This window comes from Scyliorhinus torazame, chromosome 11 (assembly GCF_047496885.1).
Source record: "Scyliorhinus torazame isolate Kashiwa2021f chromosome 11, sScyTor2.1, whole genome shotgun sequence".
In the NCBI taxonomy this organism is placed as follows: domain Eukaryota; kingdom Metazoa; phylum Chordata; class Chondrichthyes; order Carcharhiniformes; family Scyliorhinidae; genus Scyliorhinus; species Scyliorhinus torazame.
The window spans coordinates 192,236,218-192,262,528 of record NC_092717.1 but is presented as its reverse complement, the minus strand read 5'-3'; the positions used below and the strand labels follow the sequence as shown (position 1 = coordinate 192,262,528).

General features: G+C 47.5%; 1 protein-coding gene across 2 annotated transcripts in view; it reads right to left on the bottom strand.

Moving 5' to 3' along the window:
* Window positions 1–22,199, bottom strand: part of map3k22 (mitogen-activated protein kinase kinase kinase 22) — a 206,841-nt gene extending 184,642 nt beyond the window's left edge. For both annotated transcript variants that reach the window (XM_072468212.1, XM_072468213.1), the window contains exon 1: window positions 21,715–22,199. The gene's annotated coding sequence lies outside the window, so the exon portion shown is untranslated. The remainder of the gene's footprint in view (window positions 1–21,714) is intronic.
* Between the last annotated feature and the right edge of the window lie 4,112 nt (window positions 22,200–26,311).

Sequence of the window (26,311 nt, the reverse complement as noted above, 5' to 3'; positions counted from 1 at the left end):
TTGGTCCTCCCGCCGCTCCTAACTAGGCCATCCCACCCACCGACGCCCCCTACAGGTGCCCCCCTCTCGGGTCAACCATTTGCCCCACCAGCGCCGCCTAGGGGTGACGAAGCTGCCATGGATGACGAAGCCACGCTCCCGGAGTCGCAGACGCCTGGACCCCCACCAGAACCACCACAGAGGCTCAGACGATCCAGGAGGACGACGAGACCACCCGACCGACTGATTGCTACACTGTAACTGTACATGAACACTGCCTATATATATATCTGCCACACTTGTAAATACTCACGGTACCTCCATATCTGATCATACCATGTTAAATGCAATTGCAACCACTGGCCACCACCCCCGCCGGATTCTTTTTTAACAGGGGGTGAATGTGGTAGTATCAGGTATTGCGGTACCCGAGAGGCTGTAGACCATTGGGTAAGCCTAGCAGCTTGCCATTGGATGTTTGGTATGTGGCTCCGCCCTGACAGGCGGGGTATAAGAACAGATGCCGTTCCAGCAGCCTTCATTCTGTACCGTAGCTGCTGGGGAACAGATCTAGTCTATTAAAGCCTTCAGTTATGATACAACCTCGTCTTTGTGTTTAATTGATCGTGCATCAGGGCTTAAGAAGCCCATCAAAGGGAACACCAGAGGGAACATAAGCTGCCCCTCAACCATTTAACGGCCCACCCAGTTGTAGACTTGTGGATTCCTGGATCAGATAGTCCCACCTCCGAGAACTGCCAGCCACTCAACTTTGAGTCGGGATTTGGGTAAGTATTTTGGTGTCACATTGAATGACAAGCCGATGGGTCCTGGCGAGGGCAGAGAGGGGCTGGCGTTTGAAAGGTCATGAGGGGAGGAAAGCCTGAGATCTTGTTGAGGGGTGGTCCTCTGATTCATCTTGGGGGTCAGTTATAGATGGGCCCCACCCGTCCCTATCACCGACCAAGCAAGGAGACCTGACGGGCTGAGCTTTTGGCATGGGCCGTCTACCACCACTGGTTAAATCCCAGTGGTGACAGGCTAAGACCCTTAAATGGGCTTTAACTGCATACATAAAGGCTTGAATTGGCCTTTTGGCGGGCAAACCAATTGACAGCATCCCTGCTGCTGCAATAACTGAGACGGGGGCAGGGACAGGTGTGTAGGTAAATGGCAAGCCGCCTGCTGGATTTAACCAGCTCCCATCTTCAAACACGTCAGCAGGTTGGATGAAACAAAGTCTTTGGTTGCATTGTGTAATCTTGTACGTAGACTTAAATACTTTGAAATTATGCTGTGAAATATTAAATGAATGCTTAACATGTTCTTGCGAATTAAGTTGAGGTGCTAAAAGGTTTAAACTCATCGACACTACTTTTAGAATTGTAAACGAAGGAATTTAATTCAACGCAGCTGTTTAGCTCAAGCTGTACCCCGATATTGCTCTGTATTTTCATGGAATAAGGGTTAAAGATTCCCTAATAATAATAATCTTTATTAGTGTCACAAGTAGGCTTACATTGCATTGCAATTGGACATTCTGATTTCACCGTCAGTGTACCCGAACAGTTACTGTGAAAATTCCCTAGTCGCCACATTCCGGCGCCTGTTCGGGTACACTGAGGGAGAAATCAGAATGTCCAATTCAGCTAACAAGCACGTCTTTCAGGATTTGTGGGAGGAAACCGGAGCACCTGGAGGAAACCCACACAGATACGGGGAGAACATGCAGACTCCGCACAGACAGTGACCCAAGCCGGGAATCAAACCTGGGACTCTGGCGCTGTGAAGCAACAGTGTTAACCAGTAATATACATTCATCGTGAGACTGTGGGATTAGTTTGGATTGCTCCAGCAAAGAGCTGGAACAAATGTGAGCAGTCAAATAAATGGCTTCCCTCCGAGCTCTCAACTTGCACAGTCAAATCAGCATGTTTAACTTTATTAGTGGCTGCATCAAATGCAAACAAAAACCAGAATATTTGCTGATTACTTTACCTGTTCAAAGCTACCAAAACCATAGCTTGCACAGCTTTATGTGCCATTTTATTATTTTTCCTAAAAAACATTCATCAAGGTACATCTGCACAGCAGTTACCAGTCTGCAACCAGTTTAGATTTATGTGAGGTACCCTCAATAATGTCGCTTAGAGATTAAACTGTAAAGAAGGCTTTATTAGACTAAGAACTATGTTAGAGCTGAGACGAAAGCTGACTGCTACACAGCCCATGAGGCTGCCCTTTATGTATGGCTCCCAGATGGGCGGAGCCAGAGGCAGAGTCCCCAGGGTTCCAAGCCCGGTCTTAAAGGGGACATCACCTTACATGATGATAAGGCAGTAACCGTTCATCACATTATGCCAAGCAGTTGAACTCAAATTACCAAACTTCCGCTTCGCTGTGGCAATAATCTGTCTCACCCAGGAGAACTGTGCGTATGGATAGATATGAATTTTGACTGAAGTACTCTCAACATTTCAAGAATCAAATGTTTATAAAATAATTCGGAAACATTGTCAATCCATTTCCAAAACCACTTTCAACTCTGCACTAGATTTACATTCCATGGGCACGATTCTCCAGAAAGATTTTGAAGTGCTGTCGCGAGCGGGAATTGCCGCGAGCTTCCCGCGAGGTCGGCAATGCTATTCAATGTTAATTTGTCCACTTAACGAGGCCTCGCAGGCGTCTCGCTGCAAATGAAGGCTCGCCAGCTGATTGGCCGGCACTGCGCTCGCCAGCCTCCCGTTAACAAGGTCGTGCAGCACTTAAGCTGCACTTTCTCAGCCACCCCAGCCAGCTCACAATAATGGTGCCAAGGAGATCAGCCCAAAGATTTGGGGACGCTGGCCTGGGGAGGCCCCTAGACGCAATGGAGGCCAGGAGGGATGTCTTGTCCCCCCCAGGGTCCCAGAGGATGAACCATAGGGCAGTCGCTGCTACCTGGGACGAGGTAGCGGCAGCTGTGAGCTAGGAGTTTGGCCAGAAGGACTTGCCTCCAGTGCCGGAAAAAGGTCAACAACCTGCACCAAGCAACATGAATGAGTAGACACCAATGCCCACTATCCCCCCCCCCACCACCCCACCCCACTCAGGGAGCATCCACCCCCCTCTCTCCATGCCGACCCCCAACCCTCCATCCACACGCCTCCCCCTTCAAGCCCCCCCTACCGTCCCTTCACGCCCTCCCTCCCACCACTGTGAACCACGCGTGTGATTAACGATGCCCCACTTTGTGTCTCTTCAGGAAAAGCTCTCCCATTATCGCCAGGAGAGGGTCCAGACTGGCAGAGGGGTGCCAGACCTAAGAACCCTCACCACCTTTGAGGAGCATATCCTGGAGGTGGCCGGTATGGCCGAGGACAGGGCGGTCATCAACGCGGAGACTGGCAGACGCCGCAGAGGTGAGGAACCACCGGGCTCCACCCAGAGTACCTATCAAACGTGAGTTGTTGTTGCCTTACTGACTGACCCAATGTCCATTCTTCCACAGGTCCTCCAGCCGACAGCTCTGACCCATTCCGGGTGGCCCCCTCTCCAGTCTCCCAGGAGACTACTTCAGAGGAGAGCTCCGAGGATGCCACCGTTATAGTCACAGCACAGCTGTCATCCACACCCTCCACCAGTGCAAATACACATACCTCAGTGGCAAAAGATAGTGGGCAGGCTTCGGGGGCCAAATCTGGTGAGCAGCACATTGCTGCTGATGTACATCCAATGGAGGCAGGAATCCCCAGGCGAGACAGCAGTCGGAGATCTGCTAGATCACAGGACCCTAGTCGTTCCCAGCCTGATGCTGAGTCTGTGGAACAGATGCTGTTGTGAACGATAGGGAGCAGCCAGGGCATTCAGAAGGAGATGGCAGCGTCACTCCAACAGATCCATAGCCGTTTGGAGGAGTCCCAAAGAGTACGGGTGCAGGAGATGTCTCCGGCAAGGCGTGCACCGAGGCCAACAGTGCTCGGGTGGCAACCGCAGTGGAGAGCCTGATGCATGATGTCGACACCATTAATGAAGGTGTCCAAGGCATCGCGCAGTCAATGACGGCTATGGCCGAGGGTCTCGGCAGAATGTCTGCCTTGCTGGGGGATGTCACCCAGTACCAGGCTCACCTTGATGAGGTTCTGCAGGATATGTCCCGCTCTCAGATGGGAATGACCGAGGCGCTGCGGAGCTTGGCCCGGTCACAGGTGGGCATTGCCGAGGCACTGCAGAGCGTGTCCCAGTCACTGAGGAGCATCGCCGAGGGCATCGACACGATGGTGCGGACCATGGGGAACCATCAGGACTGGCAGAGCAGATGACGCTGGGGCAGCCAGGGCTCGAACCAGTTGCCCTCCATCCCAAGGTGAACCCCAGGGCCCTATGGGCACTGAGCAGGAGGAGGGGACACAGTGCCAACCCGAACCCTCCCATGGAGCGGGGATGGTGGCCACCAGCTCGTCCAGGTTCCACCAACCCCACCTAACCTTATGGACACTAAGGGGCAATTTAGCATGGCCAATCCTTCGAACCTGCACATCTTTGGACTGTGGGAGGAAACCAGAGAACCTGGAGGAAACCCACACAGACACAGGGAGAATGTGCATACTTCCACACAGTCACACAAGGTCAGAATTGAGCCCGGGTCCCTGGCGAAGTGAGGCAGCAGTACTAACCACTGTGCCACCAGGCCACCCTGTGAGGGTATGTATTCCTTAACCTATTTAATAGTTCAATGTCTCTGCTTAAAAAGAGTTGAGAAGAGAATGTCAACAAACACTTGTCGATTAACTCTTCCTTCTAGACTGACATTCTTTGCAATATTCCAAATAAAACAATGAAACATGTAGTCATCTGATGCAACCATCATATTTACAGCACTGTCCATTGAACCCCTGGTTTTTAGGAATTTCCCTACTGTCCACAGTTAAAAGGGTTAGAAGAGGCTACATGTGGCCAAAGCAATGATATCATAATTGCTCTCAAGGGTTCACTACACACTCTGGTCTGACTCATGCTTTCCTTTTGTCCAGCTGCTGTAGCCATAGTTACAAAGCTTGTATACACTGAACAGCCAGGCAGAATTTTATTTGTTGAAGTAATTAAAACCCAGAAGAGATTAGCTCATCCAGGCTCTCCTGATGGTTCAAGGAGATTCAGTGAACAGCTAAGCTGAACTCCTGGTCAATTCCTGGTCAGTTTAGCATAAAAACTCCCCAAAAGAATAGTCAGGGGACTTATGGCCCAGTGAAAAGTTCCAGACTCTTTGCCCATTTTAAGAGTTTGAAGGCCAATGTAATCTTCCTCCAAGAGATGCACCTGAGGGAGAAGAACCGACTGAGGGGAAGACAGACATGCCAGTTGTGTTATGGGACAAGCGGCTGGGGGTTGGCCATACTGCTCAATAAGAGGACAGCATTCACAGTGACAAAGATGGTTACAGACTCAAGAGGACGGTATGGCATGGTTAACAGTGTCCTGGAAGGGGCCCCTTGTAAATGTGTACACTTCCAACTGGGATGAGGTGAAATTCATAAAGAAAACCTTGGCAGAAATCCCCAACATAAGACTCCCACCGACTCATTATTTATGGGGGGGGGGGGGGGGGAGAGAGACCTCAAATGTGTACAGGACTCACGGACGGACAGATCCAGCCCCAAATTGGTGTAACAGTTAGGCATGGCGAGAGGGTTGAATGCCTTCATGGAGCAGATGGGGGCAGTGGACCCATGGAGATTCACTCAACCAAGGCAGAAGGAGTTCTCCTTCTTCTCCCAGGTTTACAGGGTCTACACTGGGATCGACTTCTTCGTAGTGGGGAAATCGTTGCTTCCAGGGATAGTAGGAGCGGAGTACTCCATAATCGCGATCTTTGGCCACGCTCTACATTACCTCTCTCTCTCCCCCCCCCCCCCCCACCTTCCGCCCCCCCCCCCCCCTCCCCCCCCAATGGAGGCTGGACACGGCACTCATTGCCAATAAGGCATTCTGTGAGTGGATAGCATGAGCCATCGATGGGAATGTAACCCACAACCAGAATGTGGAGGTCGCACTCTCCACATTCTGTGAGGCACAGAAGACAGTGATAAGGGGGGAAATTATTGAGTACAGGGCACTCAAAGATAGGAAGGAAAGGGTGTCTAAGCAACAGCTGGTCAACTTCATACTGGAGGTGGACTAGCGGGACTCCACGGCCCCTACCATGGACCTACTGGCAAAGAGGAAAAAGCTACAAATGGACTTTGACCTGCTCTCCACTGGGAGAGCAGTGCACTCGCTCTGCCAGACACGGACGACCTTCTATGGAGACCAAAGCCAACCGCCTGCTGGCACAACGGCTGAGAAAACAGGCAGCCACAAGGGAAATAGCTCAGGTTAAAGATAGGAGTGGCAGACTAGTGGCAGCCCCAGAACAGATTAACAAGTTCTCTGTAACCTTCTGCTGAGAGTTGTCGCCCTCCAAGCAGGTGGACTTGAAAATGAAGCAGTTCCTCGAGGGACTGGATATGCAGGTCACGAGGGAAGATTGGAGATGGGGCCTGGAAATCCCATTAGAGCTGGGGGGAAGTCAGGGAAAGCATTAATGCAGGAGGGGAAGGTGCCGCGGCTGGATGGATTCCCGTGGGCCAAGCACCTGCAGGAGATGTACGATGATTCGCTGTTGAGGGGGAGCCTCCCATCAATGCTGGCTCACTGATCCCCAAAAAAGACAGACCCCACAATCCATCGGGTCTTACAGACCCTTCCCACTCCTTAATACTAACGCCAAAATCATGGCGAAGGCCTAGCGAGGTGGCGGGAGAGCTGCATGCCAGAGGTTGTCGCAGAAAATCAGACGGGCTTCGTCAAGGTCAGACAGCTAACAGCGAACATCAGGCACTTGCTGAACGTGATCATGACCCCATCTGGGAAGGGAACACCGGAGGTGACGCACAGAGGCCTTCGACAGGGTCGAATGGAAGTACCTCATACAGGTACTGGAATGGTTTAGGTTTGGGCCAGGGAAACTAATATATAGCATTCCCATGGCGAGCATACGGACAAACACCACCAGCTCTGAATACTTCAATCCGCACAGAGGCACAAGTCAGCGATGCCCATTGTCCCTGCTGCTGTTTTCTCTCACAATCGAGCCACTGCCGATTGCGCTCAGAGCGGCGAAGAGGTGGAGATGTATTCAAAGGGGACACAGATCATAGAGTCTCACTCCATGTAGATTACCTGCTCCTCTACATCTCAAACCCCCTGGGCAACATGGAAGGGTTAATGAAGCTCCTAACGGAGTCTGGAGCCTTCTCAGCTTACAAACTTAACCTGGGTAAAAGCGAAATCTCCCCTGTGAATCTGCTGTGGCGAGGAACAGAGCTGGGGAGGCTGCCATTCAAACAGGTCCAGAACAAATTCCGATACCTGGGGATCCAAAAAGCCCATGACTGAACACGGATCCACAAATGGAACCCGCCGAGTCTGGCGGAGGAAGTTAAAAAGAACCTGTAGAGGTGGGACACACTCCTTGGCAGGGAGAGTACATAAGATCAAGATGAATGTACTGCCCAGGTTCCTTTTCCTGTTCAGTTCCCTCCTGATCTGCATCACTGAGGCCTTTTTTACCACAATGGGCAAACTAATCATGGTGTTTCTTTCAGGAGGATAGAGCACGAGGATTGGGAAGAAGGACCTACAAAGGAGAAGAAATATGGGAGGTCTGGCTCTCCTGAAACTACCACTGGGTGGCCACCGCAGGAAGGGTATGGGGATGGGTCAAGGAACCGGGAGCGGAGTGGGTCAGAATGGAGGAGAGCTCCTGTCCAAGGATATCCCTCTGAGCGCTGGCCACAATCGCACTCCCATCTCCCCCAGCCAGATACTCGAATAGCCAGTGGTGGTGGTCATGCTCCGGTCATGGAACCAAATGAGACCAGCACTTCAGACTAACCGAGATGTCCACTGTGGCCCCCACCTGCACAAATCATAGGTCCTCACCCCTCAACAATGAATGCCTCTTCAAAAGGTGGAGACAGGACCAGGGGACACTGACGGTTAGGGGCATATACACGGACAGTAGTGTAGCGACCCTGGGGGGAACTCATGGACAAGGTCCAAATTCCGAGAGGGAAGTACCCAAGATATATACAGATTAAAAATTCTCCGAGCAAGGTAACAACGACATACCCCCAGATATCAGGACACTCATTAGTGGAAGGACTACTGAGCGCAGGTGAACTAGGTGAATGTGCGGGAATGTATGGATGACTATTCTTGTCTCACCCCTAGGTGAGACAAGAAAGAAATGGGAAGAAGAGCTAGGCAAGGAAATAGGAGGAGGACATTGGATAGAAGGATTGCACAAGGCTAACTTCATCAACATGTATGCAGGGCTGAGCCTAACGCAGCTAAAGGTGGTGCACAGGGCACACCTAACGAGAACACAAATGAGCAAGGTCTTCCCGAGGTGGAGGACGATTCACAAAATAAGGAAGAGAAAGGAAGGGGAGAAGAACAAGCTGGGGGTGGGGGGGGAAACGAATACACCCAAGAAAAACACGAAACAGGAGAGGAGAAGAAAACTGCAAGGGAAAGTTTGCTTGTAAGTTACTGCATGAACCACAGTGGCTGTAAAACCGTAATAAAAATATATATATATTTTAAATTATGAGGCAGAGCAGTGGCAGAAAAGAAAACAAAAGCAAATCCTGCAATCTTCCACTACCTTCTGGGTCATCCTATCTAACATGCTCCAAGATTTGTGGGTCGGGAATCAGCAAGTTCAGTCAAGTGAAGACGCATGGTAGAAGTCCATGGCACCAAGTAGACATCCTCCTTGAATCTAGAGGCAACCAACAATGGTACAAATGTGTGCAAGGCCAAGAGTATAATTAAGCTTGGTTGTTGTGCTTCTGGAGGTTAAACAGCCTTAGTCACTTCATTTTAGCATTAGCATGTGAATGATGAACAGTTTCCAGACAGAAACTGCCATATGGGTCACGAATGTCCTTCAGGTGAAAAGATCTGCCATTGTCACCTGGTCTGGTGTACATGTAACTCTAGGTCCACAACAATGTGATTTATTTGTAACTGCCCTCTGAAATTGCCTAGCAAGCCACTCAGTTGTACTAAACCATTACAGAAAAGTCAAAAAGGAAGAAAAGCAGACCGGCCACCTGGCGTCGACTTAAGCACCAGAAATGACAATGGCAAAGACAGCCCTGCCGACTCTGCAAAGTCCTCCTTGCTAAGATCTGGGGGTTTGAACCAAAATTGGAGTACTGTCCCACAGACCAGTCAAGCAACAGCCTGACATAGTCATAATCACCAATCATTCCTTACAGCATATACCCCAAAACCACCATCACCATCGCTGGGTATGGCCTGACCCACCAGCCAGACAGAACCAGCAGAGGCAGAAAGACAGTGGTATATTGTCGGAAGGACTCCATTAAATCTCAAGTCATTAGCTCAAAAATGGGCAAGGAAACCTTCTACTGATTACCACCTACCACCCTCCCTCAGCTGCTGAATCAGTACTCCTCCATGTTGAACACCAATTGAATCATAGAATTTACAGTGCAGAAGCAGGCCATTCGGCCCATCAAGTCAGCACCGGTCCTTGGAAAGAGCACCCTACTTAAGCCCACACCTCCACCCTATGCCCGTAACCCAGTAACCCCACCAACCTTTTTGGACAGCAAGGACAATTTAGCATGGCCAATCCACCTAACCTGCACATCTTTGGACTGTGGGAGAAAACCGGAGCAGCCGGGGGAAACCCTCGCACCCACAGGGAGAATGTGCAGACTCCGCACAGACTGTGACCCAAGCGGGAATCGAACCTGGGACCCTGGGAGAAAGCATGGAGGATGGCAAGAGCACAGAATGTACTCTGCCTGGGGGACTTCAATTCTGTCATTAAGTGTAGCTCAGTGGCACTACTGTGGACCAAGTTGGCTGAGGCCTGAATGACATACCTGCCATACTGAGCTGGAGCAAATGGTGACGGAATCACAGGAGGTAAACACCTAGTAGGCACTGTTCTCACTAACCTATCTGTAACACACACTTGAATGATTGGAATACACTTATCTCTCTTTGATGTGGTCAATGTTTGTAAACATTGGGGTTTCACCTCGAAGGCCACTGGACCATGAATGTGAAGGCAGATGAATGAATCAAAGCTGCACATAGTTTGTAGAAGCTGTCAATCACCGACAACTACTAGAAAGCCAAGAATGGCTTGCAGCTAATGGTTCTGTGGGAATTAGATGCCGGTCACAGCTGTTCTCCCTCGAGGAATGGACACCTGGAGCTTCAAGGAAGTGTTACAACTGTAAACCTTCTCACTGCCCCTGTCTGGGCTGGGCTGCTCTCTAACTCCCAGACAGGGGTCACTTTTCGGGGGGGTTCCCTGTGGGGAACCTATTACAGTGGTGCCTGGGGCGGTCTCCTTATTACAGGGGTCCTTGTGGGTGTCTCCCTTTTACAGGGATCCCGGGGTCACCCCATATTTGGAGGTGTGGGGGGGCACCCAGGTAATCCAGGGACGGGGGTTTGCTGTGCGGGGAGGGGTTCGGGGGGGGGGGTGCCCGACCGCAGGACCTCACTTTTGGGCTGCCCAATCAAAATCCCTTGTATTCCATGCCATACATAAATTTGCATGGCAAGGAACACTGAACTGCTTACTAGTTTGCAATCCCAGGGGGATCATACGCTGGTTGCAATTCACCTCCGGGGGAAAACAGTCTCCCAACTGAGTATCCCACCCTGTGTCTCTGCTAAGCTGGAATTAAAAAGTCCTAAAAGTTGAGACCATGATTCCTTCTAACCATCTACTTGTTTACATATAGAGGGCTAATGGAACATTGTTATGATTGCTAAAGATTCCCTTGAGAGTACATCATTTATGAGTTGTATTTAGAACATAGAACATACAGTGCAGAAGAAGGCCATTTGGCCCATCGAGTCTGCACCGACCCACTTAAGCCCTCACTTCCACCCTATCCCCATAACCCAATAACCCCTCCAACCTTTTTGGTCACTAAGGGCAATTTATCATGGCCAATCCACATGACCTGCACGTCTTTGGACTGTGGGAGGAAACTGGAGCACCCGGAGGCAACCTACGCAGACATGGGGAGAACGTGCAGACTCCGCACAGACAGTGACCCAGCAGAGAATCGAACCTGGGACCCTGGCGCTGTGAAGCCACAGTGCTATCCACTTGTGCTACCGTGCTGCCCACTTTTTTTAAGGTCCCCAAAAGAATCCCCGACCTCCACCCCCAGCCTGGATGCAACATGGGAAGGCCCATGCCCCCCCCTCCCCCAAAACCCCCCAAACACCCAACCTGGGCAACCTCGAGCCTATCACACGGGCGCATAAAATGCCAGCTTGGAAGTGTCAACCTGGCATCCTGGCAGTGCCCCTAACAGTGCCACCTGGGCACCTTGGCAGTGCCAGGCTATCCCCAGGTGGCACTGTCAGGGTACAAAGGCGGCACCAGCAGTGCCAGGGCACCACCCTGCCCAAAGGGCATGCAGCTGGGGGCCTCCAATCCCCTTGGAGACCAGTTTGTGGGGACCAGTACCAAATGACGCTTGCCCAAGGTCCCTGAGGCCTTTAGTCCGAGCTAAGCATGTCACGTGACATCTTAGCAGGATACAGGTGATGAAATTAATGGAGTGGGGGGGGGGAGCCAGGAATGTCTGTTTTGCAGTTTCTCCTAAGATTTGAGTTGACAAGATTTTTTGTTGAACAGCAGTTTTGCCAAATGCTGTTTGGTTGAGCAGAAGTGAAATGAATCTGGGTTGAAAGGGACTCTCTCGAAAAGTCACTTCATAGCTGAGCAGCTAACCTGTTTTACTAACTTCATTTATAAGTGTCATTTGAACTGTATTGGGTTGCTTAATTGGAGTTAGTTGCCTGTGTCGATATGAACTGTTTAACTGACAATTCTAAAGCTGTTTCTTTGACGTTGATGTGGTTAATTCTGTGTTTCAATTAAATTTTATTTTAACATAAAAGATGCCCATTGGTTCGAGTCATCACTCCTGGGATGAAGTATCTTTTCCTCACAGTTTTACAAATTTAGAGTTCGTTGAGGGATGTTTTAAGGACATTCCTAAAACATTTCCATATTGGTCTCTTGGGTGTCTCCGGCCACTACTGAGTTCTCAATAGAGCAATTGCTTTGGGAGTCTGGTGTCAGGCAAATGAATGACATGTTCCACTTGATTATGTTGGCTTGGGAGTGCCTTTCGTGCCACAGAATTTGGAGCACCATGTGAAGGCACTGCTGGTAGTACTTTTTGAGATTTCTTCTGGTAAACTGCATGGTTATAGCTGGTTAACCCCCCAACTAACCTCCTACGTAGCCAAGGAAGGCTAAGCGGTTGGTGCGGGACACGCATTTCTCCTTATTGTATGTGAGGTTAAGGAGTTTGGCGGTATATAAGAATTTTGGGAGGTTTGCGCCGTGGCCCTGCTGATCGTGGCCGCAGATGGTGACATTATCTAGGTACGGGAAGGTGGCCCACAGCCCATACTGGTCAACCATTCGGTCCATCTCGCGCTGGAAGACCGAGACCCCATTGGTGTCGCCGAAGGGAACTCTGAGGAAGTGATAGATGCGGCCATCTGCTTCTAACGCAGTGTATTGGTGGTCCTCCGGGCGGATGGGGAGCTGGTGGTAGGCGGACTTCAAGTCAACTGTAGAGAAGACTCGATATTGTGAAATCTGATTGACCATGGCAGATATGCGTGGGAGGGGGTACGTGTCGAGCTGCGTGTAACGGGTGATGGTCTGACTGTAGTCAATGACCATCCTATGCTTCTCCCCAGTATTCACCACCACTACTTGAGCTCTCCAGGGGCTGTTGCTGGCCTCAATGATCCGCTCCCGCAGAAGCCGTTGGACCTCCGACCTGATGAAGGTCCTTTCCTGGGCACTATACCATCTCCTCCTAGTGGCGACGGGTTTGCAGTCCAGGGTGAGGTTCGCAAACAGAGAAGGTGGATCGGCCTTAAGGGTCGTGAAGCCGCAGACGGTGAGGAGGGGTGGGGGGGGGGCAGGGGTCCTCCGAATTTCAAGGTAAGGCTTTGGAGATGGCATTGAAAATCGAGGCCGAGCAACAGGGCAGCGCAGAGGTGGGGGGGACGTAGAGCCTGAAGTTGCTGAACTCTATGCCCTGGACAGTGAGGGTCGCAATACAGTACCCCCGGATTTCAACGGAATGGGATCGGAGGCCAGGGAGATTTTCTGGGTGATGGGGAGTACCAGGAGGGAACAGCGCCTTACCGTAGTGGGGTGGATGAAACTCTCTGTGCTCCCGGAGTCATATCCGTTGATCTTCACTGTCGTCGTAGCGGTCGCGAGGTTATGGGGCCGAGACTGATCCAGGGTGAAGGGGGCGAACGGCCAAACGAGCCGGGGTCCAAAATGGCGCCAAAGCTGACGGCGCCCACGGGGTGCACGTGGCGGGCGGCATCAAAGATGGCGGCGCACACAGGCCGCACATGGGTTGCGGTGAGGAAGATGGCGCCGCCCACGGGCCGCACGTGGCTTGCGGAGGAGAAGATGGCGGCGTCCCTGGGTCGCACGTGAGGGGTGTAGAAATGCCGGGCCTGGAAACAGCGGCGATCGACTGGGCCTGGCAAACAGAAACAAAGTGTCCTTTCTTCCCACACCCGTTGCAGGTTGCGCTCCGCGCCGGGCAGCGTTGCCTTGGATGTTTGCTTTGTCCACAAAAATAACACTTGGGCCTCCAGAGTTGGCTGGCTGCCGCGCGGCGCAGGCTTGCGGTGAGCTGGAGTCGGCAGCTGGTGGGGCCCACGAGGGTGCCATGCGTTCGGGGGTGTAGGAGGCCACTTCTAGTGAATTTGCAAGCTGCCTAGTCCCCGCAAGATCGAGCTTACCCCCTTCCAGTAGTCGCTGGCGAACGTATGTAGACTGCATGCCCGTGACATAAGCGTCTCTGATTAAACGTTTGATGTGTTGGACTGCCAAAACTGCCTGGCAGTCACAGTTTCTACCGAGGATCTGTAGGGCCTGCAAGAAATCATCCAGAGTCTCCCCGGGGAGTTGCCGTCTCGTGGCCAGGAGGTGCCTGGCGTACACTTGGTTCACCGGTTTAATGTAGTGTCCCTTTAGGAGTGTCATCGCTTCTGAGTAGGTGGGCGCATCCCGGGTGAGAGGGAAATTTTCAGGGCTCACCCGCGCGTAGAGGACTTGGAGCTTCTGTGAGTCCGAGGGTTCTTCAATGGCTGCACTGAGGTAGCCTTCGAAGCAGGCTAGCCAGTGGTCGAAGGTAGACGTGGCGTTGGCTGCATGAGGGCTCAGGCTTGATTAGGAGTTCCATCTCTTAAAATGTTGTGCAATAAATTGATGTACCGTCAATTACCACAAGACAAGAATGGTGAAACAATCGAGGCTTTATTGCACAAGATGTTGTGCCTCCCGCAGCTGGAACCAGAATGGAATCTGCGCAGGAGAGCATACACTTTTATACGCCGCCTGCTGGGCGGAGCCAGCAGGCAGGGATTTATCGTCGTACCTGTAATATACGGGCAGTGCCGTAATACATACAATATACCACTGGTGGTGTCTACCACAGTAACCCCTTTGAAATGTTTGAAATTCTGACGAGGCTTGACAGAGTGGATGCTGAGAGGTTGTTTCCTCTCAAAGGGAAATTGAAAACTAAGGGACACAACTTAAAAGTAAGGTGTTTCCATTTTAAGACGATGAGGATGCAATTCTTCTCTCAGAGGGTCACATTGATTATATTCAAAGCTGAGTTAGAGAGGTTTTTGATCAGCAAGGGAGTTATTTTGGGGTCCAGGCAGGAAAGTGGAGTTAAGGCCTGAATCAGATCAGCCACAACCTCATTAACAGTAGAGCAGACTCAATGGACCTACTCCTGCTCCCTTTCTGATGGTCTTTTGATCTTACCAGGTTTTTCGCCACCTGGTGAAAATTAGGGTTCAGTCTACTATTGCCTCACGTGGCTTTGTGTCAAACTTTGCCCAGGGATATTTTATTACATTAAAGATGCTTTATAAATACAAATCATTGGAATCAATTATTTAAAATTGTATTTTTATAACATATTTTTATTAAAGGCATTTTGCACATGTACATAGAAATATCAGAAAACCAGAGATACAAAAAGACACAGGCCAATCACAACCCCTGATACCAACCCCACACCCTTAGTTTTCCCCCCTCTCACCTCTCCCCCCCCCCCACCCCCACCCCCCGCCCCGCTGCTAACGCCTTAGTTCACTTTAAAGAAGTCGATAAATGGCTGCTCTATTTCCACCCAGCAGCTAGTTTAACGTGCCTGTGTTTATAGTAATTTGGTAGTACAGAACTCGAGTATTGCTGAAAAAGGCAACAGGCCAAGGCTTTTTGGCTTGCACTCATCAGAACACTTCTTGCGAAGATATTCTTGTAAAACATCCTGATGAATGCAAGACAAAAAGCTTTGACATGTCTCCTTTTTTCAGAAAATCCTGTTTTTGCGGACAATTAAGGCACCTGTCTGATTAATAAGGGTTTGAATTGTTTGATTGCGCTGTCCATCAAAGGTCTGTTCAGCAAAAGCTTGTCAGGGACAGCAGGGGCGCAAAAAGTAATTCTTAAAGTTACATTTTGTAGAGTCAAGAGGAGCAGGAGTACTCATTCAGGCCCGATAGGAAATTATGAGCTTCTGCTGCCCCATCTTCCCAGCCACCTGAACTTCATCTGCTAGCAGTCGGTCCGATCTGCTAGCAGTCGGTTTCGGCAGGATGCGAAAGTTGTTCTGGCAGCTACTAATCAGCAGAGATAAACAGAGACAGCCAGGCAGCTCTCTCACCAGCTTCCAACCAGGAGTTGTAATCATCCCTTTAATGAAGAAAGGAACCTTCAGCCTCCCAAAGTCCAAACTTCCAATAGATCTTCTACATCATGCACCGTCAGGGGGCTGCCCAAATATCATCTGTACTCAACAAAATTAATTCCGCAGAATTCATCTTCGGGTTCAAGCATAAAATTATGAGAATCATCCTAACTTATTTGAGCCAATAAAACAATGCGCTGAAATCAGGATTTACCTTGGCATGTGACTCTGTACTTACAATCTGTGGATGGATGCACAGAAGTTTTAAAAAACTAAATTTAGGAGAACCCAATTCTTATTTTCCAATTAAGGGGCAATTTAGCATGACCAATCCACCTAACCTGCATATCTTTGGGTTGTGGGGTTGAAGCCCATGCAGGAACAGGGGGAATGTGCAAATCCCACACAGTGGGTGACCAGGGGCCAGGATCGAACCCAGGTCCTCAGCACCGTAGGCAACAGTGCTAACCACTGCGCCACCCCGAGATGCACAGAAGTTAACTGTCTTATTGCATATTATAAGAACAAAACAACTGAAATGAAATGAAAATCGCTTATTGTAGACTTCAAGTAGGCTTCAAATGAAGTTACTGTGAAAAGCCCCTAGTCGCCACATTCCGCCACCTGTTCAGGGTGTTGAACGGGAAGTGAACCGTGCTGCTGGCTTGCCTTGATCTGCTTTCAAAGCCAGCGATTTAGCCCTGTGCTAAACCAGCCCCAGTCTATTAGGAGACATCATTACATCTTAGTTGTGTATTAAAAGCACTCCCAGGATCATCCATGTGGTTTGTAGTGCAACCTAGGACTCTGTTCACGTGGATCAGAGTCCTAGGTTTGATTACCTATTCAGCTTGCAATTCTGCATGGGTTTCCTCCCACAAGTCCTGAAAGACGTGCTGTTAGGTAATTTGGACATTCTGAATTCTTCCCGTGTACCCGAACAGAAGTCGGAATGTGGCGACTAGGGGCTTTGCATAGTAACTTCATTGTAGTGTTAATGTAAGCCTACTTGTGACAATAAAGATTATTAAAGATTATTAATTATTATTAGTATTTGCCATGAGCTGCTGGGGTCAGCTTGCCTTTACGAGATGGTGTAAAAAGGCGATTTCAAAATCTGCTGCCTGTTTTACATTTATCCCAATTTTATTTCCATTAGTCTTCTTAAATTTGAGAAAACAGATATTAAAAAAGCATAATGCACAGAAAATGTTCAACCAGTTGATGAAGACATCAGGGAGCTGATCCTACAGACCAAAAATGTGCATGTTAAATTCTCAGCCAGCGTGTTATAAGTCATGGCGACAGTAGGAGATGCTATTATTTGTTTCAGTGCCCCTTACTAAGTAGGCAAAAACATCTGCCAGTGTCCTCAGTCCTAATCACAACCTATCAATTCCTGTTGGCAAGTGCATAACTCTGGATATCAAGCGTGATCAAGGTGAGGATCAGCCATTTCGCCTTCTGTGGTCCAATTTCAGGTATAGCATGTTGAAAGGCCACACGGCCAAGATACCAGTGGGTGACCCATTGAATTAAATCTGTTACTATTGAAGTGACAGCAAGTGCACATAAGCTGTTGAATGGGGAGGAGTGTTATTATCACTGGGCAAGTGATCTAGAGACCCAGGGCTGGGTTCAAATCCCACGACAGCAGGTGGTAAAATCTGAATTAAATATAAATTTGGAATTAAAAGTCAAATGATGACAATGAAACCATTGTTGATTGTCATTAAAAACCCATCTGGTTCACTAATGACTTTAGAGAAGGAAAACTGTCATCCTTACTGGCCTGCATGTGATTCCAGCTCCAAAACAATGGAATTGACTCTCAAATGCCCTCATGGAGGGCAATTAGGAATGGGCAATAAATGCTGGCCCAGCTGGCAATGTCCTCCTCCCGTAAATCAATGTGAAAATTACCCCCAAACAGTTGGCTCAGTTGTAATCTTTAACCCACTCCAAAGAATCCCGACAGTGCAGAGGAGGCCATTTGGCCCATCAAGTCTGCACCAACCCTCCAAGGAACACCCTACCTAGGCCCATTCCCCCACCCTATCCACGTAACCCCATCTAACCTGCACATCTTTGGACACAAAGGAAAAATGTAGCATGGCCAATCCACCTAACCTGCACACCTTTGGACTGTGGGAGGAACCGGAGTACCTGGAAGAAACCCACGCACACACGGGGAGAATGTTCAAACTGCACACAGTCATCCAAGGGCAGAATCGAATCCGGGTCCCTGGTGCTCTGAGGCAGTACTGCTAAACAGTGTGCCACTGTTCCGCCTTAAATTACTTGGCCAATACCAAAACCAAATACCATTTGTAATTTCAATGGTGAGGTTTTTCCTTCAATTCTAAATGCATTAACACCTCTATTAAAATGACAACAAAAGCAAGAAAACAAAATTATGTAGCACGTTTTAAGGTTGCATAAAGACCAACGGCATGATAAGTAAAAGGATGCTGAGTCCACATTAGGTGGAGCAAAAGCTTAGTCAAAGAGATGTGTTTTCAGGAAGTGAAGAGGTGGAGGGCTTTCAGGAGGAAATTCCTGAGCGTTAAAGTAAATATATTATTGAATGCACAAATACCAGAAAACAAGAAGTGAAATATGGGGTTTTATACCATCAGAATCAGCACAAAAAGGTTAAGGTGAAACGTAATAATGTAACATGAGGAACGCAAATAGGACCTTCAGTCCCTGAAGCCTGCTCCACAACTCAGTTGGTTTTAAGCCTCAGCTCTACTTTCTGCCTTTGTTTTATATTTCTATCTTTCCCTAACAATAATCTAGCCATCTCAGTCTTGAAAGTTCCAGTGATCCCAACATCCACAGCTACTTTGGAGTGAGAAGTGTTCCAAATGACTACAGAAAAATCACAGCAAACCATTAAAGTAAATTGGGAGAGAGCCTCATTTAAAAAACTAAATCTAAGTAAAATGTTTGCGGGAATGGCGATTTTAAGATAGCTTACTAACATGCTGACACCAAAACTTCATGCAACTGTGCAGGGCAACAGTGAGGCGAGCCTAAGCAACAGCAAACTTGCTACCTACACTTAAGAACTATCAATTACACCTCAAGCACAGCCTGCACACTGACAAAGTTTGCAGCCACAGTATGACTACCAGTCCAGTTGCTTAATAACCAGATCATTGTGTTATGTGTCAGAGTTTAGAGAATCCCAAAGTGTATCATGGACTTCATCTGACCCACAACTTTTAATAGATTCTGGCGGTTAGCTATATTTGGGGTAGTGGAAGAGCTGGTAGTGCAGGAGGCAAAAGAGGCCGATATTCTAGCCTTTGCGTCCCTGGTAGCCCGGCAAAGGATCCTACTTATGTGGAAGGAAGCGAAACCCCCTGGCGTGGACGCCTGGATAAACGATATGGCAGGGTTCATAAAACTGGAACGAATGAAATTTACGCTGAGAGGATTGGCTCAGGGGTTCTCCAGGCGGTGGCAACCGTTCCTTGACTATCTCGCGGAACGTTAAGGGAAAATAGATCGTCAGCAGCAGCAGCAGCCCAGAGGGGAGGGGGGGGGCACTATAAAAAAAAACATTTTGTCACTATGATAGCTCACTATTTTATTTAAATAATGTTACTTATCAGCTATTGTGCTATTTTTATGTTGATTTGTAAAGTGGAAAAATTCTGTTTGAAAACTTTAATAAAATATATTTTTTTTAAATTTAAAAAAAACTTTTAATAGATTGTGGTATGGGGAGCACACGGCTCACTCTACAGGTATTGTACAGCAGAAATGGACGAGTATTTTTAAAAATAAAACAATGTTTATTCTATGAACTCAGGTTAACCTTTTTAAAAGAAACAGTGACTATCTTAGCATCCATTAATTCAAATACACCCCCAAAAGAATACAGCACTAAGTAATCTGTATGCTGTTCTTTTAACATCCAAAAGACTTAACACACCTCCAAACAGAAGCACATCAGGGTTTACATTGAATACTGAAAACATTTAGAATTCTGAATTCACCAAATGATTAAGATAGTATTTGGATGGCAGACTTCAGATGCAGCTCACTGAAAAACACAGACACCCAAGCTTTTTCTCAAACTGAAACTAAAAAGCAGAAGTAGAGCTCAGCTCCACCCACACTCTGACATCACTCCAGTAACATGCGCAGCTCCATTTCTTAAAGGTACATATCTTAAACACCCATTTACCAAGCACTGTAGCATTGTGGATAGCACAATTGCTTCACAGCTCCAGGGTCACAGCCAGGATTCCGGCTTGGGTCACTGTCTGTGCAGAGTCTGCACATCCTCCCCGTGTGTGCGTGGGTTTCCTCCGGGTGCTCCGGTTTCCTCCCACAGTCCAAAGATGTGCAGGTTAGGTGGATTGGCCATGATAAATTGTCCTTAGTGTTCAAAATTGCCCTTGGTGTTGGGTGGGGTTACTTGGTTATGGGGATAGGGTGGAAGTGTGGGCTTGGGTAGGGTGCTCTTTCCAAGAGCCGGTGTAGACTCGATGGGCCGAATGGCGTCCTTCTGCACTGTAAATTCTATGATTCTATGATTTCAGCACAGGGCTAAATCGCTGGCTTTAAAAGCAGACCAAGGCAGGCCAGCAGCATGGTTCAATTCCTGTAACAGCCTCCCCGAACAGGCGGCGGAATGTGGCAACTAGGGGGTTTTCACAGTAACTTCATTTGAAGCCTACTTGTGACAATAAGTGATTTTCATTTCATTTCATTTCATTTCTTAAAGGTCACATGACAATTGGCACCTTTAATTCCATCATGGATATTAGCACGTATTCAGTTATTCACATTTAATAGAACAAGAAATCGATTAATAATAGTATCATAATTAATTGACGTGCTATTTGGAAGGCAGAGTACAACTTGTGTTAGTTCCACCCAACTGAACTCACTAAAGAATCATATTAAAACAAAGTTATGTATGCTAAGAGGCAGTTAAAGATCATACCCGCAAGAAGTTTTACAAGAACGTCTCAAGCAGGCCTCATGAAGCATATGCAAAATTGATACAGGGCCACCTCACATCCACCAAAAAATGAGACCACACAATTGTCCACAGAACTATCGGTCGAAGTTGATTGTTTCATACTATTCCTTCAAACTCGTCAAGGAACCAGTATAATTGGAGTGCTCGCTTGGGGGGGGGGGGGGGGGGGGTCGGAGAGACGGTGCAAGAATGCACACTGCGTACTGCAGTATGCCGTAAATAAGCTTCACATACCATAACGACTAAAAAAAATGTTATTGCACAATAGTTACTCCAATGTAGCATTCTGCAACATTTTGTATCTATGTAATACTGGATACAGCAGAATGGTAAAGATGTATGTGCCTCTCAATTTGTCGTCCTCTCGAATATCAAAATATGTACAAATGCATAGTTTTCCTTCCTGTATATTTGTGCAACTGTAAGGCACATATGCCCCGCTCCAGCACAAATCCTTAGACATTAGCGATGTCATCTGTCCCAAAATTTCGCTCTCCTCCAGTAAAGATTTCAGTTAAAAAAACACAAACATACATTGCGTGCACACTAAATTGCACTCTTCAGTCTCCACTTGAACATCAACATGCTGCTGGAAAACGATCCTCTTAAACATAGACAAACACGCCGCTTTTTGAAGAAATGCGCTAACAATCTTTCTTGTTGAAAAAGTAGCCGAACACATTGCAGCAGTGCGAGTCGATGCTTACTTCCTGGACAAGTTAGAAAGATTCCTAAACAGAAACTCGACACTTCTGCAACCTTTAGTATCTGTGTTTTTAAAAAATGGAACTATCGTGCGCACCCCATAATGTTTCCAATTATGAGAAAGGTTTGTGTACCACGCTTTCAAAGGTATCAAAAAGCAAACTTTACCTCAAAAAGTCTCCAGCTCAATTTGACCGTCGTGTTTTCTGCTGTGTATTTTTTTCTCTCTCCGCTCACTTGCTCACGTCCGGAGTGCCTTCCTCTTTATTTGGGCTTGTTTTTTGGGGGGTTGTTGTTGAGATACGGGAACCAGCTTCTCTAACTCTGCTGGCATAAAGTGGGGGTGAGGACTCTCTCGTGCTCTGGGGAACAACTGAGACCCCCGCGAGCCCAGCTCTCCCTCGCGCCCCCCAAGGTGACAGATGCAACACTTGGCCAAAATAAGAGGGGGGGGGGGGACAAAGCAAAAACCTCTTTTGCTCCTCCGTCGTGCTTTTTTTTCTTTTTTGCAAATAAATCAAATGGTCAGGTCCACTCCTCCTCCTCTCCGCAGCTCGCTACTTCACTCCCTGACAGTCTCCAAACTTTCTCTCCGCACCCCTCTTCCTTTCGCTCACTCTTCTGGTTTTCCGTGTGAAAGTTCAGTGTTGTTGCGTCAATGCAACATGAGCACCAAGAAGCCGTGACGTGGCGCACACCGCCTCATCCTTCTCCACTTGGCACTGCACATGCCACACCGGTAAAGCACTGTGCAAGAGGCAGCAGATCTGCTGCGCGCCCCCGGGGGTTTCCCCGGGTGTCCTGCGCTGTTCACCAGTCGGTCGCTCTTTTGCTTGGGATTGAACTAAACACAGCTGTCAGTTTAGAATGCAAAATATGAGATTTGTACACGGCCAAAATCGAGTGCATGTCTACTCTTTTGGCTTCATCTTTTCCTTTCCGTGTAATATAGTCCCTTTTTAAAAAATAATTGTTCTCGGGATGTGATGGCAACGGTAAGGGCTGGCGTTTATTCCGTATTTACCCATCGCCATTCCTCATCGCCTTCAGTAGGTGGCGGTGGGCTTTCTACTTGAATCACTGCTGATGTTGTTGGTTTTAGTGGTGTTTGGCAGTGAATTCCGATATTTTGACTCACTGAATTGAAGGAAAGGTAATCCATGCCCAAGGGTGAGTTGAAGTGGAGTTTGGAAATGACGGTACTTTTGCTGCTTTTGCAGAGAAGTATGGTTTTATATAATAGATTTTCCATTCGCTGCCCCTGGATTCTACAGTCTGCAAGAAGATCTTGGGAATCTGCATTTGATGACAGTATCTTACAATAGACTGGAAAATCCTGCCAGCAGCCTTACCAATAAGAACTTTAAAACAATCATTTTTGATCACCACAGACGATGGAAATTGTGATTGTGAGATCCAGGAGAAAATCATAGAATTTGCAATGCAGAAGGAGGCCATTCAGCCCATCGAGTCTGCACCGGCCCTTGGACGGCACCCTATCCCCGTAACCCAGAAACCCCACCTAACCTTTTTTTTGAACACTGAGGGCAATTTAGCGTGGCCAATCCACCTAATCTGCACATCCTTGGACTGTGGGAGGAAACCAGATCACCCGGAGGAAACCCATGCAGACACGTGCAAACTCCGCACAGACAGTGACCCAAGCTGGGAATCGAACCAGGAACCCTGGAGCTGTGAAACAACCGTGCTAGCCACTGTGCTACCGTGCCGCCCAGAGAACTGAGATAGCCAAGACCAGCTTTGTCAAAGTGGAAACGACATAATAATAATAATCTTTATTATTATTAACATCAAAGAAATGGAATCTGAATCTTTGGAAAAGAATGTTGAGGTGCTGCATTTTGACATTTATGTTATATCCCTCGGAGGCATGGACAACAAACAAATAGACTATTGATAAGCTGAATGTGTTTGAGATGTAGACATATAGGAGGATGCGCCACAGAGAAGGTTCATGAGGAAGTGCTGGAAATTGTTGGAAAAACCTGAAATTAGTGTATAACATCAAAGAAAATATTTCAGCCACATGGTTAGAGCAGAGAGAACATTTACAGTTATTTGGAGGGACGATCGAACCGTAAATACAGGAAAGAGAAGAAGAGGCGAAAATGGATGTTGGATAAAATTGACTGGATGCAGTTAACAGATGAGGAATATGTGAGGGCAGCACAAGACAGGCAGAGGTTGAGATCTCCTAAGAAGATGACACCAATGAACAACGTTGCCCTTGCAAAGGTGGGCCTCCTTGAATCACTGCAGTTTATGTGGTAAAGTTTATGTAATGCTATTCGGTCAGCATTCCCAGGATCTATTTATAAATAAGAACTGGAAAACATGTATTTGAAAATTTGCCCCTTTACAGTCTATTCTGTGCTTCATGGAAAACTCCTTAATTGTTGATATGCTTATATAGGAACAAGAAAAGGCCATTCAACCCAATTATCCTTTCTTGTTTTTCAATTAGATCATGGATGGTCTCAGCCAATATTCATTTATCTACATTTCTTGATTCTTAACCAAACAAAATTGCAATCAATCTCAGTCTTGAAAATTTCAATGAGCAGAATGTACAAAAGCTGCATTCAATATTCAAATCCATTGCTGAAACTTAAGGGTCCTCACTCTGTGTATATAGTGCACTGAACTTACTCTTTTCAAGTGGACCTCAACAGACAAGTAAGTGGATTATGAATGAAAACATCTAAACTAAGCATTGGAATTTAGTCTTGAGTAGGACATACGATGTGGTGTTAAGTAATGGGTTAAGAGACATTGCAATTAGTTGTCTCATTTATGTTAAGTGTCCATTAATTGACACTGATATGTAAAGGGGCTTCAGGTGGCCTCTGTCAGGTGGTGTGTTAAGAGTTTTGTGCAGAGGTTGTGGAAGTGAAATAAATGGTGTTTGGTGAAAAGGAACAAGAACTTTAGACTCTTCATTTCACAGCAACCAAAACGTCTAACAATGGTAGCAGAGGATGGTTGCTGTGCAAATGTGAAGGTTTGAAATATACAACTTTTCCTGATCAAACCAAGGAGTGAGTGAGAAGGAAAAAAAATATATACATGGCTGAACCCAGGATAAAGATGGCTGGATATGACTATCCTCCCTTATTTTCTGAAAGGGAATCGTACGACCAATGGAGAAGTGCAGTAGTTATGTAGACTAAAGTAACTGCTTTGGGAAAGAGAAAACCAAGGTATGGCATTGGCTCTTTCTCTACCATATGGCAGTAAAATCCGAAACAAAGTTCTTTCTGAGCTGGAATTGGAAGAGTTAGACTCAGAAGAAGGTCTGGAGACTTTATTACATTATATGGATAAGATTTATAAGAAAGATAACTTGTTAAGTGCGTATGAAGCATGGTCGGATTTTGATAAGTTCTGGAAAATGGAGGATATATCCATGGAAGACTATATAATGGAATTTAGCAGACTATATAAAAGGCTGCAGAAACACAATCTGGAATTTCCACAGTCTGTGTTGGCCTTTAAATTACTTGACTGTGCTAGAGTGAGCAACATGGATAGGCTCCTGGTTTTGACAGGAGTTCAGTTTACTGATAAGGATACCTTATTCGAACAGATGACAAAAGCTGTACAAACGTTTCTGGGGAAACATTCGATTCCGATGGCTCTGGTGACCCAAATAGGTCAGCCTGCAATAAGGCAGAATATGGAAGATACACTAGTAACAGGATGGTGAAATCGTATGGCTACGAACAGGGCTCAAGACTATAGACGGAGACCGAGACAAGGAAATTATGAAGACAGAAACCCAGTTGGAACCCCAGAAATGCACGGGGCATGATAAATCGATGTTTTCGATGTGACTCTCAATACCATTTTGCTTTCAACTGTCCAACTCAATACGATATGTGGGCAGCACGGTAGCATGGTGGTTAGCACAATTGCTTCACAGCTCCAGGGTCCCAGGTTCGATTCCCGGCTTGGGTCTCTGTCTGTGCGGAGACTGCACGTTCTCCCCGTGTGTGCGTGGGTTTCCTCCGGGTGCTCCGGTTTCCTCCCACAATCCAAAGATGTGCAAGTTAGGTGCATTGGCCATGCTAAATTGCCCTTAGTGTCCAAAATTGCCCTTAGTGTTGGGTGGTGTTACTGGGTTATGGGGATAGGGTGGAGGTGTGGTCTTGGGGGTAGGGTGCTCTTTCAAAGAGCCGGTGCAGACTCGATGGGCCGAATGGCCTCCTTCTGCACTGTAAATTCCATGATAGAGTGTTTGAAGCGACACATGACACGGAAGAGTCAGACGAGGAAAAAGATAGTGATCAGAAAGAAGGCATTGTCCTATTGACAAGCAGTTTTACGCCGATAATGAGGGTGTTGGTTGCAGAATCCTTCAACTGTGCTGTATTGGACAGTAGCTGCACATCTACTGTGTGTGGAATTGACTGGTTAAAATGTTACCTTGTCTCTTTGAATGCTGAAAATCGTAACAAGGTTAAGGAATTTGAAAGTACCACAAGTTTCAGGTTTGGGGATGATAATACTCTGAAGTCACTGAAAAGAGTGGTGATCCCTTGCAATATTGCCGGAGTGAAGCATTTCATTAGCACGGATGTTGTATCAAGTGAGATTTTGCTTCTGAGCAGACCATCGATGAAGAAAGCACACATGAAACTGGATATGGAACAGGATAAGGCAACAGTTTTTGGAAAGACGATGGACTTACAATTTACACAGTCGGGACACTATTGTATTCCATTACTGACAAATAATTTTTCAA